This window comes from Dipodomys merriami, unplaced genomic scaffold, assembly GCF_024711535.1.
Source record: "Dipodomys merriami isolate MVZ:Mamm:240054 unplaced genomic scaffold, mDipMer1.0.p SCAF_725, whole genome shotgun sequence".
Lineage (NCBI taxonomy): Eukaryota > Metazoa > Chordata > Mammalia > Rodentia > Heteromyidae > Dipodomys > Dipodomys merriami.
Window position 1 is genome coordinate 325,132 of NW_027206319.1, and position 17,615 is coordinate 342,746.

Sequence of the window (17,615 nt, forward strand, 5' to 3'; positions counted from 1 at the left end):
ATCGAACCCAGGGACTTATGCATGCAAGGCAAGTGCTCTACCACTGAGCCACCTTCCCAGCCCCATACATTTTTTGAGTATATAAAAATCTTAGTTACTGGTCATGTATTTCTGAGGTTTGATTACCAAGTCATTTCAGAGTAACACTGAATTTCATGTATTTTATGTCAACAGTGATTTTTAGAAATTGAATCAATCTCAATATAAGTAACTGAAGCAAGATATTCCATCACTTATCCAATTATTCCTATAAACTTGAAGATAACTTATTTTTGAATGGTAGGAAATACATATTATACCTACTCTCTATAGAATAATTAAAAGATCATGATAGTATTTATTTTTCCTTCAACTTGAAAGAAAGAACCTCACTATAGATGACAAATACTTGAATGGAAATGCCATAAAATTATGAAAAATTCAAGTCATTATGAGTTATATGAAATAGTCATTTTGGAAGGTCACAAAATGAAACCTCTTGAAGCTTCCTTATCTGTTAAATAAAATGTATTTGCACTCAAAATATTTCATTCATCTCTCCAACAATGGTATAACCAAACCACCTCTATGCCAAATACCATTTCTAATATTTAGGAACAGAAGTTATTGCAATTGTATAGAAAGATCTACCACCCCACTCTAGAAATTAAATCTGAAATTATAAAGGATTACTATTAATAATTAGATTTCACTATGTTGCCATACAGAGATGAACCTTTTCAAGTGGGCATAGTCATAAAGATTTGGTCACTAAGATTTTGTGATCAAAGAGGATGTTAAGATCAAAGTCATTTTTTCCTCTTCCTTTTTTACTTCTCTGTCTCCTCCTACTTTTCCTTCTCCATCTCCCTCTTCCCCTCCTCCTCTTTCTCACTTTCTCAATCCTATTCCTCCTCTTCTTTACTTCATGGCTTCCATGAATACACATACTCCATCACATGTTCCAGATATCAGGTATTGTACCACCACCAACCCAAAACAATGAGGATAAGAAACGTAAATTGAAATGTATAAAATCAGAAGCCAAGATTAATCTTTCCACCTTTTAAGTTAATTTTATAAAGTATTTTGTCATATTAATAGGAGACTGACATTGCATGCTCTCATTTATTTTGAGGGTTAAGATTTACTGGAAATAAATCTGATCAACATTGTCCTAATGAAATGATTGATTAAATTATTTTATATTTGGACAAATCTACTTTAAAATATCAGATATACTTCAATAAGAGGCAAAAATGTGTTCAGAGGAAGATGGCAGAGGAGAATCTGGAGGCTAAACAAGCTCCGGCATAGAAAGCAAGTTTAATGTTCAAGTAAACAGTCCTAGACTACAGAATCACACCAAGTGTGCCATCATAGTACAGAGAGTTTCACCAGAGAGGGAAAATCCAGGCAAGGAGACAGATTTAAGCATGTGCTGGTAGCCATGTCTGTGGCGGCTGTGGCAGCAGGGCCAGTGGTTATAGCCACCATACCTACAACACAGAGTCATGGGTCAAATGAGCCAGACACAGAGGGCGAGCAGATTCTACTCAACAATAAGAAATGACAAGGAGCAGATATCTTCATCCTGCAGATCACAGACCAGAAACGGTCCAGGAACCAAGACTCTGGTTGTAGTAGAACCCTGACATCCTCACTCCTTCCCAGGGAGCAGAAGAGGGAAGGCCTCCCCTCCCTGCCACCACCATCAGAGATATCTTTGATACTGACAAAGACCTATTTGAACAGCTATCTCCAACTCAGGCATTGGAAGAAAACAAGAATCATTTAGGAGGTCACAGGAGCTTGACCTGACCTGTCAGGCTCACCTCCACTCAAGGGAAAGTCAACCAGCCTAGGCAAGGAAGCCCCGCCCTTAGAGGAGTGACTTTCTTCACTAGGTAAACAGAGTCAGGTTCCTCCCATCCCTAAGGCAGCCTAGACAATCAATTGAAATTCAGTAAACATAAACCTTGAGAATGGCTCCAGGCTGAGTTCTGTGAGTATCTCAGGAGCTAGCCCCTCAGTTAAAAGCTACTGTTTGCTGAAAGGCCTCAACCTAGCCTCATCACAGCATCTCCAAACTAGAGAGAACAGCCATCTCCCTCTTTTGTGATACTCAAAGCAGATTTCCCTCCCACTGAACTAGCCTGGGAGGTGGTTCACAAAATCTTGGGTAATGCAGAGAATTTTTCTACCTGGTCAAACAAACTCACGTAAAAAAACAATCAAGCCACAGGAAAACCAAACACCACAAGCCAACCAGAGACTCCAAGAGAATGGTTACAGACACAGGGGACAAACAGGGTCTTCCCATTCTACACACCCCTGAAAAAATTCAAAGAATATTGTTTAACATTTTATTTTTAATTTTTTATAAATTGTTTTCTACTAATCTTTTCCCTCTCATAATTTTAATTTTAGGTGTGTATATGGGTGTGCTCTTTTTTGTTATTACTCCTGACTTTTTGGTCCTTTTTTATTCCTTGGTTTTTTGTAAGACTTAATTACTGTTCTGTTAATCCCCAGATATTTACCCATCTTTGATAATTAGACTTTATCTTCCATTGTGTACACACTTAATCCAGAAATTTATTATTTAATTCACAACCTCTTTGTCTTAAATTCTTTAATACCAGTATTACCGATTTATACCTATATAATTTTAAGGTAACTAATTTTGAGACTTTTTTTTTTAGTTTTTTATGTCTCCTTTCTATCCTTGCCTTCCTCACATCCTATCCTTTTCTTCTCTCAATATCATATTTAAACATACATACTTGTTAAGTGTTTCACTTTTTTAATTTATTTTTTTTCATTTTTTCTTGTTTATTTTTTTTCTTAATCTCTGTCCTATCATTCTGTCCAATCCATTTCCCTCTATGAGATTAGGACTTGGCTAAATTCACTCTCCTTTTATCTGTCCACATCCCTCTAATCCTATTTTTCCCCACATTTCTCCTTAAAACTAATAATTTCTGGTATGCCAAATTCTGCTTTGTTGTTCTTAGCCCATTAATCCATAGTTGTTTGATATTGAATAGATTTTATCTGATGAACTAAATTGTATCTGCAGTTTTTTGACTGTGCTACTACAGGACTTTGGTTGATGCTTGCCTTAAAATGGTGTTCTAGCACAAAATTGGTGTTATTTTCATACCAAATGGGCAGAACAAGCCGGAAAAACACAAGAGAAATGGTAAGTCCAGATACCTGAACTCCCACTCATGATAATCTGTTGACAGAATAGTTAATAAATAATCCAGAGGAGAGTTCCCAAAAATCTCTACAAACACTATTGGTAAACATGGTGAATGAAAAGATTGAAAACCTGCAAAGGACGAGTGTGAGTGTGATACGGAGAGACAGGCAAACCAGTGATTCATACTGGAATCTGATGAGCATGAAGAAGCTACTCAGAGATTGATACAGTAATTGCATGAGCAGGTTGAGGACAGTCAAAGAGAAATACAGAAATTGTGTGTGCAGGCTGAGAACACTCAAAGAGAAAGACAGGATTTACATGAGCAGCCTGAGAACAGTCAAAGAGAACTATAGGAATTGCATGAACATGAGGAAGCTAATAAAAGAGTAATACAGGAATTGAGAGAGTGGGATGAGAATAGACAAAGATCAATACAGGCATTCATAGAATCCATAAACAGAGAGCTGAAACAATTCTAGGAGACCACAAAAAGAATGATGAATGGAGACCACCAGAAGGAATGGGAGTCCAAGGAAACCATCACCAATCCACTAAGTGATTTGAGAATAAGCACAGAACACCAAATTAAGGAAGTAAAGAAGTTAATCCAAGACCTAAAACAAAGCTCCAACAAAAAATTTGAAGCCATCAAAGCCGACCAATTAGAAGGAAAAGAAATAAAACACAAAGAAGAAAGTCTTGACAGTAGGTTAGACCATGCAGTAGATGGAATCTCGGGTATTGAAGACAGCCTAGGTGTTATAGAGAAAGAACAACTACCTAAGACAAACCTAAGAAATATGATATATCTATTCAATATTTGGAAGACACCATCAGAAGTCCTAATCTGAGGAAAATGTGTGTAGAGCAGCACCTAGAAATAGACGTTAATGGTCTAAGAAATTTGTTTCAGGATCCTAGCAGAAAACTTCCCAAACATGCAAAAAGATAGGCCTATTCAGATACAAGGAGCTTTTACAACCCCAAACAGACCAGACCAGAACAGGACATCCCACTGTCACAGTATAATCTGCACAGTATCAATTCAGACCAAGGAAAAGAAGCTTAAAGCTGTCAAGGAGAAAAGATCAATCACTTATAAAGGGAAACTAATTAGAATCACCTCAGATTTCTCAGCAGAGACAATTAAAGCAAGTGCCTGGAATGATGTATGCCATGCCCTAAAGACAAATAATTATCAACCAAGAATACTGTTCCCAGCTAAACACTCCTTCATAACCAAAGGTCAAATAAAAACCTTCCATAGCAAAGAAAAACAAACAATATTTCTCCACCAAACCAGTCATACAAATTGTCATGTACTAGAAACCCTAAATCTCAGAGAGCAGCTCCAAAGGCAGTTCTGGCAGTATCACTTCTTATACATTCTTCTTAAAATCTTCTCTTTGCATGATTGCTATTATTTTGGAATTATGGTTAATATTTACTTGACTTCTATTTTTAAATAATGCACCACCCAATTCTGGTTCTCTTTTTCTAACTTTTTGTGTCTAATCTATTTCTGAAACATCTTTATTTGAATTAGATGAACTTCTTATTGTAGTTGAGTCATTGTTGAGTTTGTGTGCATGTCACATTAAAATTGTACCTTTAAGCTTTTTATCTTAAAATCATCAATTTTTCATTATGTTTAAATTCTGATAAAATTTAGCCTCTCAACTCACACAATGTTAATGCAGTCTTATTTCATGCCTCCCAAAAGCAAACAACAATTTACTACTTATTTTAAAAATGTTTTTAATTTTTAAAATTATTATATATTTTTAAAAAATTACCCAAGGTAAATTGTTTCTTAGATATTTAGAGTCATATCAGTCTCTATTGTGGAAGCCATAAAGGGGAAATATTGCTTTTATTCTTCCTTGAGCCACTCTGATTTACTACATCTATTTCTAAAAGAATGAAATTCTGGCTTTGAAGCCTTTTGCTTGATATCCACAATGTCACCCTTCCTTTATTAATAGAAGAATTTGGAGAAAGGATGAGAATTCACACTAGAAAAAGGAGAAGAGGAAAAGAGAAGGAGATATCTACACATTTTGTTCTTCCTCATCTCAATCACAAGCTCTGGATAATGATTGTGGATATTAGATACAGTGGTCTAGAGTGACTAACCACATTTATAGAAAAAGATAACCCCACAAGTGATCACATGGAAAATGATTATTTATAAAATAAAAATGTAATAGCATCAAACAGGAAGTGTTATCTTTTTGATTAGTTCTTGTTTAGTAATTGTTAAATTCTGGTGTGCTATAGTCAACTATCATAAAGGTATACAAGAATAGTAAACTAACATCTTAATATTTTATTCTAATTTTAGCTTAATTCTTGCTGTGTTATACATATGTTGCTGTATTTGAGTTTTGCCTCAATTTCACATTCTATATTCTTACAGTATATAAGTTGAAAGAAGACTCCCTCTAGAAATATGCTATTTTTATAGCTAAGGGAAAAGAAGTCCGCTAATAGACCCAGACAAGGAGATAGAAATATTCCTCTAGAAATAGTCTTTGACCACTTCTGGTTCATTATTGTAAGCTGAAGTAAGTCACATGACCCAACTTGACTTTGCAGAGTAGAGGTAAATGTCACCTACAGAAGCTGATGCAGGACATAGAGTAATATGCCAAGTATGCGACCCTTGAGATAAAGAAGAAAATGAAGAGAACTATAATAGAATCAATCATACTTGCCATCACATGTCTCTGCAGGAAGGAAGGTATTATGTAGCTTTGTTTCTAAAACTACTGAGATCTTCAAATCATGTCTTTTATTTTTGGATGTTACAGGAATTAGAGAACATTTTGGTACTAAAACAGGATAAAATCTCAAAGAAAGCTGGAGTAATCATTTCAATACTACATTTTGTTCTGCTAGGAAAAGAAACCATTTAATTGACAATACTTTATACTTTCTTACCTAGTATCTTTTTTTCCCAGAACTGGATTTTGTTAATATATGTGAATATCCACCAGGATAAATGTCATTTTTCTGCATCTTGTGCAGACAGCATAGTCAATTAGATGTAGGTGGGAGTTCATTAGTAGCATTTTTTTTAAATTGCAAAAAATGTGGACAGGGAGCAAATATACATATTTTTCAACCATCATATTCCACTTCCTCCTTCTTCCTTCCTAGGACACACACCCAATCAACAAAAAGGCTTAGATATTTGGTTCTTGACCTTGACAGTGGAAGCAGAATGTTTTGGATGTCTGAGCTGTTAATAGTGTTTTCAATAATAATGTCACATGCAACAGTCCTATGTGTCCTGCAGGTCAACACTGTACTTCCTTAGTGATATGATAGGAATGTGAACCTTACTGGACTTAGTATTGTTTTCCACTTCCTTTTCTACCACCTGGCCCAAATTATAATACAACGTAATGGAAAGAAAAAGTAATGTCATCTTAAGAAAGTCATTTAGGGTTCTGGGAATTTGGCTTCATGGTACAGTGATTCTTCTATACCACATAAACAGAAAAAGAAACACTGGAAGTGGTGCTGTGCCTCAAGTGGTAGAGTGCTAGCCTTGAGCAAAAAGAAAGCAAAACGTCAGGAACATTTCCTTGGCCCTGAGTTCAAGCCTCAGGACTGGCAAAAATGTCACTTAGCTAGTAAATGCCGAATAGATAACCCATACTTGGAATGTATAATTGCTCCTTCCAACTATTACCTAACAGTAGTCCTTACTTCATTTTTTTACCCATATTAGGATACTCTGTTGTTGTTTTTAAAAAAAAACAAAAACCTTTTTTTAACAGGACACGGCAATTAGTGTCAGGAATGTGCTTAGATATCAGGTGAAGATTAATCCTGGAAATTCAAAGATTCCATGCTTTTGAGTGGTCACTTCTAATCACAATGTGAAGGGTATCTAAGTGAGATTTGGAAATCTTTTTTGGTCAGTTATGGCACCAAAAAGGCAGAGGCTAACTAATAGTTTTAACAGAAGTGAAGGAATAACTCCAGCTCAAAGAAATAAATGATAATAATAACTAAATTATAACAGAAACTGTTCTAGGGAACCATTTTGGATTATTCAGGAACTAGTTATCAACTAGGCTCATTCCTCATTGCCTTTAGCATTCTAAATCACTTAGGCTAGTTCTTAATCTCTGTGTGATAAGTTTTATCTCCTTCTATGTTGTTCTTTAATACCTGATATCCTTTGCTTTCTAAAACTCTGTCTTTCTCTATTTCTCTATGAATAATTCCTAATACTAAATAACACCTACAGAAATGGCAGAGGATGCTAATGTAAGCGTCCCATAGTTCATGAGTCATTAATATATCAACATGGAAAAATGAGGACATATTTATTCCTACCTCAATTTTTCTGAAAAGCTGCAATGTCATCATTTGATTCAAATTTCCATTCTTTGTCTACATAGTGTCATTAAGTGCACTAAATTCAAATATGAGCCAGGTGCTAGTGGCTAACGCCAGTAATCCTAGCTACTCCGGAGGTTGAGACCAGAGGTTTGTGGTTCAAAGCAAGACTGGTCAGGAAAGTTCATGAGACTTTTATCTTCAATTAACCACCAGAAACCCGGAAGTGGTTCTGTAGCTAAAGTGGTAGAGTGCTCAACTTTAGCTGAAGAGCTGAGGGACAGTGCCCAAGATGAGAGTTCAAGCCCTACAACAAACAAAAAAAGTGCAAATATGATTTTCAGTTTCCCCAAAAGGAACTATGAACTCAATAGTAATCTTCCTAAGCATAAAAAATAATTCTGAAATGATTCAGTGCACCTACTTTAGCTGAGTTATTTAAGTTATGGCTTTTTTGATGGATATATTCTATTATTTTAAAAATTATCAAATATTTGCTTTATAATAAACTTCTTCTAATATTTCTTGTTTCAAAAGAGACGTCCATACAGTTGATGTCACTTGGTTTTCTCAGTTCAAAGCCAACCCAGGCAGGAGAGTCTGTCACATTCTTATCTCTAATTAAACACCAAAAAAGCCAGACGTGGGGTTTTATCTAGATTTGAGGGCAGGTAGACAAGAAAGACAACTGTTCAGGGACAGGGTCCAGCCACTGAGTTCAAGCCCCAGATCCAGAAAAATCTAAACAAATGAAGAAGCAAACAAAAAAAAACCACATATTTCTTTGGTATCATCCTTACAGCACTGGTTTGAGAAAAGGCTCCTTTTACTTATCATACTCACTGAATCCTGCTTTTTGGAATCCTCATTGCGATGGCGAACTCAGGACCAGATTAAAGGAATGGATAACTGACTTTTGCAACAAGAGAATCATCTCAGGAGTTAAATATCCATGCATAAGACACTTTAAAACCTCATGTCTTTGTTTCTTTGAAGTAGAATATTTTAAAACAAACTTATTTTCTTTAATTTTCTATGCTGGCCTTCAAATGGCAGTTTGTTTCCTTTTGTAATACTCTCAATTAGAAGTTTACAGAAAAGTTTTATATGAGTAAAGAACACACTGGAACAAGTCAGAGACAGAGTTTCCTTCAAGCCTGGGATTATTTTCTTGTATAGTAAAAAGGACAGCACAAATTAACTTGAACTTGGTCATTTCCCTATATTCAATTCCTCTCTTGGAATCAGTATCCACTTCCCATAACAGTTTCTTCCACTTACTTCCTGGAACAATCTCTGGTGCTACTCCCGGTAAAATGAATGTTTTCTGGCTTCATTGAACTAGCACAAGTACATCTTTGGACATGAGGTAACACGTGTTTCAGAGACAACTTACTAATGAGAAAATATGGAAATGTCATGGTTTATAAAACATTATCCATGTACATATGGCCATATAAGATGATGTTAATAAAATGAACCCCAAGATAGGGACACAACTTGTTTTTTCTTTCTTGTTATTGTTTTAATGTACTAAATGTACTATGTGATTTTTTTTGTTTCTCTTCTATTTTCTTCCTCCATGGTGTAACCCCTGTTTTCACTGTATTTGATGTTTTTAACCTGCACCTTGCATATACATTTTTTCTAATGAGGGGATGGGAAGGGAAATAAAATGCTGAAACAAAGATACAGTATGACCCATTGTAACAACGACATGAACAAGACACTATGTTGAAAACAAACTTTAAAACTTGGGGATGAGAGGGGGTAGTTTGGATGGTAGGGAGAAAAAAGATGACAGTGGAAAAGCAAAGAGGAGGTAACAATGTTTATTAGATAATGTATTTATTAACTTACTTATGTAACTAACCCCTCTGTACATCATTTTCAAAATAAAAAACATGAAAAAAATTATCCTGGAGTACATTAAGTTGAAATTTCCTATGCTCTGTAAATTAAGACCGATTTTAAGTGGGAAGAAGGTTCTCAGAAACATTTTTTTTGTGAGTATGTGTGTTGTTCATTATTTCCCAAGTGTACATAAGTTAACAGTAGGAGATACAATAAGAATAATAGGAGAAAGAGAAGTTCTGTGTTTAAGTATAATGGTCCAACACACTATAGAAGACTGCAAATAAGACAACTTTGAAACAATAAAGCCAAGGCCAGTATGTAGATCTATGGGAGTGATATAGAGAAAGCATTACTACTAATGAAACATGAAGGATGAAGCCACTCTCTTTCACCCACTAACTCTAAATCATGGTAGCTAATCATGCAAATTTGTAAAATGTAGAATGGAAGAATTATTCTGGTTCCAAGCAAGTCAGATATAAGAGTATGGACTTAATTGAGAAAAAAAGGCCATGTTGAGAAAGCAGGAATTATACTAGCAATGAACTGGTGGCTAAGATCACATTTCTTTTTCTATTTTTTCTTTCTTTTTCTTTTTCTTTCTTTCTTTTTTTTTGTTTGAATTGTTGTGGGGCTTGAAGTCTGGGCCTCCACTCTTCAGCACAAAGCTAGCGCTCTACCTCTTGAGCCACAGTGCTACTTCCAGTTTTCTGGTGGTTAATTGGAGAAAAGTGCCTCAGAAACTTTCCTACTCATGCTGGATTTGAACTGCAATTCTCAGATCTCAGCCTCGTGAGTAGCTATCATTATAGGCGTGAGCCACCAGCATCCCGCTTAACATCACATTTCTAACAGTGTACATTCAGCATATGTAATGTGTATGTTTCTCTATCTTTATATGAATTCGAGTTAAAAATCTGGGCCACAGCTTTTGCGCTCACAAAAATGTTTCTAGTTTAAAAGTTAATACTCCTGGAAAAATAGAATGTAAGAATGTAAAGGAGTCTGGGAAGTTCAATTTGCATCCAGCCTGGGAGAACAGTCTTTGAGACACTATTTATAATTACCAGCCAAAAGCTGCATTGGAAGAATGGTTCATGTGATGGAATACTAGTTATGAGCAAGATTGCTGAATAGAGCTTGAGGTTTTCACATATATATACAAACATGCACATACACACAGAGACACTTATATGTGCAAACACACATAAGAAACAACTCCCAGAATGTGTAGAAATGTTAGAAAATAATAAAAAATATGTCCTAAGGCTAGAATCAAGTGATAATTTTTTAATATTATAAAGTCCTCAAGTGAAATTTCCTCCAAAACTCTTGAGAATATTACATAGTTAGGGACCAGAGATAGTAAGAAAGTCAAGTAATCATTATTGAAGGGGTTGGATCCATGGAGGAATGAATCAGAGACCCCTGCAGGTGTATCTGAAAATGTTCGTATCCTGCGTCAAATGTTGGAAGATCTTCGAAAATATTACATAAATATTCTGAGCCAACAGTCTTTTGAAAAATATTATCGGAGAAGTTCAGAAATGCTAGTCTGTATCAAGATTAAATAAACCAGGAAAGTATGGTAGGGCAATGAGATACAAGCCTGGAATTCTAGCACTCAGAATAAGACAGGAGATTAGAGAGTGGAATTATATAGTGATACCTTCCCTGTACTAGGAAATATAATTTTGTCTCAATGAAACAAAACAAGAAAGGAATATACAGTTGCAAGTTTGGGCTAATTTTGTTATTATGTTTTAAGAAGTCAAGTTTCCTATTGAAATGCAACTCATATATAATCCTCAGTTGTGTTTTAAATGCTGTCATAATTACAGAACATTACTAGATGCAAAATAGCTTATGATTCCCAACCAAAAATTTGAAAAAGTAAGCATCATTCTGTTGGATTCCAAAGAAATGATGAAGGATTACAAAAGCTTAAGCCTGGAGAAATAGTGAAGTTCATCTAATGTAAGACTTTGTAGACCTGACTAAATTAGAATTTAGATTTAAAATAAATGTTTTTGTTTGTAATTTTTCTTTGTAATTTCATATTCTATTTCATATTCTATAGGATAGAAGATTTAATTCACAAATTGACAAATGATTCTGGCATTCTATTTGCCTAAAATATTCTTTCAAGTGAGGTATAATTAGAACTTAGTTAATAGATAATTGCAACAGTTCCTGTGTAACATGATAATGGGAATAATCTAGACAAAGTTGCCAACAAATTTATGATATTAATTTATAAATTTAGAAAAGGCAGAATTTTTTGAGACTTTGGTGCACCATGGTATGAATAGAGTAATTGTGTGACATCCTTTTTCTTCTACCTATATATAACACAGGAGGAAATTTCCTTAATTACATACCTTTGTATACAATGAGAAAAATGCTAGGTTTGGGGTTTGTTTTTATTTTGTTTTTGTGTTTTGCTTTGTCCTAGGGCTTAAATTGTGGACTGGAGGACTGTCCCTGAGACTGTTTTGCTCAAGGCTACTGCTCTTCCATTTGAACAACAGTGCCACTTGTGTCTGGCTTTTCGTGAGCAGCTTATTGGAGATAAGAATCTAAGTAACCTTCCTGCCTGAGTGGGCTTTGAACCATAAGCTTCACATATTCCTATTTAGATCTCCTGAATATCTGTGATAGATAAAAATATAGCTATAAATAATATTTGCAAGTGTTTTGATCTCAAGAATACCACTGGGGGGAAAATGATGCAGCAAAGTTTAGTGTAGCATTCTTTCCCCAATAAGAAGGGCATCACATTAGCAGAAGAGTAGTATTTTTTCACAATAATGACAAACTAGTCCTGATGGGAATTTAGGGAATTTTAAGGTCCACCTCACAAGTTGGAAACTGTTGGGCTAGTATAACTTTACAGCATAAAAACTTAGGATTGATGGTCATAGAAATAATAGTTTACTCTGATAAACATATGTTTACACTTGAGGAATTTATTATAGATACTTCATAGTTTTATCTTCTACCAGAATGTGGCTATTTTTTCTGTTGACTTTTAAATATGTACTCCCCCCCACTGAAAACTGCATTTATTGCAGAATAAAATGCAAACAGGTACTGTTTTGAATTTCTCTGGAATAGCATGTTCAGAATTTGAAAATGAGTAGTTAGTAGTTATAGGAATGTTGAAGAACACATATATTCTCTCCTCTTAACAATTAGTCAGTTTTCAATGTTAGGAGTTTCCATAGAATTGAAGTGTTTTCTGTTTTAGTATGACAATACTAAAATAATTTTTTTTTCAAATTAATGGCAAGTATTTTCTGAAAATTTTGTATAGTTTGATAACACTCAAGTTGATGACCCTCTGATAAAGAAAGGGGTAATTAATACAAATTAGAAGACAAATAGGTTTCATTTTTTAAAAAAAGTAATACACATAGAATAATATTTACTATACCAACATAGTGAAATTATATTTTATGTAGCTTATTTTTTAATTTGATTTTATTGTCCAAGTGATATATAGAAGGGGTCGCAGTAATTGTAAGGTAGTAAATACATAGCATGTTTAACTTTTTACATCCTCCCTCATTTTTCTTATAATTTTCCTTAACCCCAATACCCCTTAAAAGTTGTAATGTAAATTTCCAACAAGTCTTTTGAGTATTGCTATTGCACTGGTTTGTCTTTTGCCCTTTGTCTTTCCATTTTGTTGTTCCTCTTCCCTTGCCAAATTAAGATATGTGTATATACAATACATAGGATCCTGAAATCAAATACAGCAGGGGATAAACCATAGGGGAAAACACAAAAGAAAAAAGAAATCAAATTGTACATTAAAAATAACAACCACAAAGAAAAACCTCTGTTTCCATTTCTAGGACTTTATTTTGCTCAGCATTATCTTATAAGGTCATATAAACATAACTATTGAGATATTCGGCTCATCTGGTAGGACTATTCTAGACATTTCCTACTTATTACAAATGAGGGAAACCATGGAATCTCTTTGTGTCTTGCTTATTTTACTTAGTAGGATATTTCCAAGTCTTTCCATTTCCTTATGAATTAGACGCACAGAATTCCATCGTGTTTGTGTGTGTGTGTGTGTGTGTGTGTGTGTGTGTGTGTGTATGTGTAACATTTTGTCAATTCGTCCATCAACTGAGAGGCATATTGGTTTAAGACATGATTGCAAGTAAGTACACTTAGGGTAATTAAAAAATGATAGATGCACTTCCCCAGGCATTCTAAAAGCATGATTTCTAAGTAAGGCAGGATTTTATGGTGGCACAAGTGTTGAGATATCTGGATGAGTCTATGTATATCTTGCACTGAATTAGGCAGGAAGATATCCAATATCATATAGGATAAAAATGGTAGTGACAAAATATTCCATTGAGAAAGATATAGGAGGTTGCCAGAAGTATGAAGTAGTTGAGATAATTTTGAAGAATTTAGAAATGCAAGCTCAGGTATGTCTCTTTAAATAATAATTATGTAAGTCAAAGGGCAAAAGAAGGGGAAGAGAAGAAAATAACTGATATCAGGTCATTGTCCCAAAACAGAGTATAAAACATAATCAATAACTTCCAAGTTAAAAAGAGACCAATATAATATGTCGCACTTAATTTAGGTACATGCAAAATATTTACTTGGCTTTTTCCTACTTTAATGCTCCAAAATAAATGAAGACATAGAAAAGTTATGTGATTGCCATTATTTCAACCTGAACACTAACTGTGATGAGCCCTCTTTTTCTTACTTTGCACTTCGAAAACAGTAGCTAAGTTAATGATGTTGTGGCTGATTAGAGGTAGACTAAGGGGCTTCTACTTGTACAATTATCCCAGAATAGTTTAAAGCAGTTTTTCTAACAAGATATCCAACTACATTTTCTGAAGTTGTGCTTTGAACACACCCTCACACTTGAGCAGATTATTTGAAATTATACTTCAGCATTTCCTTAGCACATTCTTCTTTGTGCCTTTGTCTTCTTTGCACATTCCTTTTGCCTTCATAGTTGCTCTATTTCCATTTCATCTGTAAAAACTGCTAACAACATTGTTCAACTACCACTTCTTGTTTGCACATGCCCAGTCTATGTATGAAGGTACTTTGTACATGTTAAGCAATAGGGTAGTACTCACTCTCTGAGGAGAAAAGTTCCACATTATTCCCACATTAGAGGGTGTAGAATTTAAAGCATTTTGAGACAGTGATATTAGAATTGAAAGGCTCCTTAGGGACATTTCCTTGGAGCTCATTAGTTTACCCAGGAGAAATATAAATATGCACAAAACATGGAGCTAATTAGTAAGTATCCGAATTAACACTAGATCCTAGATGTTGTGTTAATACAAGTCACCATTTTATTATTGTTACATCAGAATCCTTCCCTACTTACAAATACGGATGAGAAAATGAAAGAAAGGCATTAAAGCAAAATGTCTTATCTTTTTAGGCATTTAATCCTAGTGATGAGGGTAATGTCTGAACTCTTCCATTCAATAAACATTTAAAGTTTATAAGAGTACTTCCTACTTATAAGAATTTGTGGCATGCTGATTAACAGGGTTATTTCAGCATGGAGATATCCCTAACAAGAACTAGATTAATAGAGTATAGGACAGTTATGATGTGTCAATCAGTCATTTTCTATTCTAAAGAAGAATCAATTCGAGGAGTGTTCAGTAACATCAGTAACATCAGTGTTATTTGTCCTAGATTTATAATGAATAGGCTGATAAAATATCCAAACATATCTAAAGGTATTTCAATAAAATCCCAAACTGATATGGATACATGTGTCACTCATTGGAACTGTAGACAAATTAGTCTTATCTGTGCTGTAGTTCAATCTATAATGACCAGGCTAAACAAACTCTTAAAAAATTTTCACAGAATTCCTCTGAGTAAAGATCATGAGTTATATCTCTACAATTCTTGTAAGGTCAGGATAAAAGCATTTGTTCCCAGCATTTAAAATTAACAGGATCTGTTGCATTCATGGATCCAGAATTTTATGGCTTCACATTCATATCTCAAAATTTTATTAATATGACTTTCACCAAAACACTGTTCTTATTGAACTTGTCTATGTCCTTTTAGTTTTCAAATCCAAATAGCATATTTCCTTCAATATCTTCCTGACAATTCTTTCCCTCCTTTAATTCTGTAAATCTGTTTTTATTACTTTCGTGTTCCTTGTTTATCTCTTTCTTCTATTCTTGTCCACTATAATGCTCACATTGCTCACATTTGTGTAAAAACTTTCCTTTTCCTCTTCCCTTTAATAATTCCCCAGATTTTATTATTCTTTTTCATATTAATGGTCGTGGATATTTTAATGATGTCTAAAAAGACTTATCTATGCATCTGTTTAACATAAATTTTAAAAGTATCAGAGAGTTTTTTCCTCTAAATCCATCATTTCCACCTGTAGTCCTTATTACCAAGAATATTTACTAACATGGTTGCCAGCCAGAGATGTGGAAGCACTTTAGATTTCTTCTTATCCTTCTACTTCCATCCATTAGATAAGATGAATGATCAAGATTTTCTCAGTTTCTGTCACTAATATAATTTCTATGTACTCCTTTTTATGCCCCTGAAACCGGCCTGTTTCAAATTCTCATCATTGGTCACTTAGTCCTAAAACAACCACTTACATAGTATGCTTTTTCCCCATAGACTTTTCATATTGTTCATCTCCATCACCAAATTACTACTCCATGTAAGCCCACAGAGTGAAGATCTCAGAAACAAATTCTAGTATCATTATTTACTCACTACATTGAATGTTGGAATTACATTTCTCATCTGTAAATGGATATAATCTACCAGAAATATTGAAGAATGTATTTGTTGACTTCTAGAGTAAGAAAAAAAGAACAGTGAAGAGTCCTTACATTTTCCACCTTACCTTGCAAATAAGAAAAGAGTCAAATTCAGTATGTTGGTTTAAAATCACAATTTTTTTCATGCAGAAACAAAAATAAGTCATCATCAGGCCACACTGTGGTCATCATCCTCATCAAAATTATTATCACCATCATAAGTGCTAATTATTGAAACTCTGATATGTGTCTATGACTTTGCTATTATTTGTCTTTTGATTAATAATTTTAATGTTACCACTGTGCATACATCCATATTAAAATTTTGAACAAATAAAGAAACAAAAAAACTATACCATATCAGGTAGCTTGACTATGTGCTTATAATAAATTATGGAATAGATTTTTGAAACATTGCAAATTCCTAACCAGTATGAATTAACTTCCTCTCTCTCCGTCCCTACACACATATATTTAAGAGTTTGAACAGAACTTTTTTCAAGTGATATACTGTAAATGTTACTACAATATCATGTGTATATCTAAAATTTCCTTTAAAGTAATAATCTCTACTTTCAAATCAAGTATTAGTTATTTTATTCTTGGAAACTTTTAGATAAAGACTGTATATCTTTGAAATGAAAAAGGTCAAAATAGTAGCATAAAAATTTTAGAGGGAGTCTGTCTTCAGAAATACATATATACATATATATATATATATATATATATATATATATATATATATATATATATATACGTTATGTGCAGAAAGACATACATTTTTAGAGATTATTTGTCATCAGAAATATGTACAAATATCTAAATTTCTGTGTAGAACCATGTACATTATAGTGAAAGATACACCTTAAAACATAATTAAAATTAAAAAAAATATCAAACCAAATGCGAGTGACTCATGCTTATAATTTGAGCTATTCTGGGTGCTGAGATCGTAGAATTGTGTTCGAAACTAGCCCAGACAGAAAAGTACTTGTTAGAGTCTTATCTCCATTAATCACTAAAAACAGGAATTAGCTCTGTGCTTCAAGTTGTGGAATGCTGGCCTTGAGCATAAAAAGCCTTGGAGACAATGCCAACGTCTTGCAAACAAGAACAACAACAACAAAATATATCACATTAATTTCACAAAAGCAAATTTTAACTGCTGTGAACATTTCTTAGAAACATGAATACATGCCCCTGGAAAATGTTAAGTAAAAGTATAGAATATTTACTTCTATGTTAAAGACATGACTATTTAGATTGTTTAAGATATTTAGGTGATGATTAGGAATTAAGAATAATGAGAGTTGGGTAATAGATTGGGACTGGACTTTTATTCTATTTTACAGTAGTAGTAAAATGATATGTCTAATGATTATATAAACTTATTC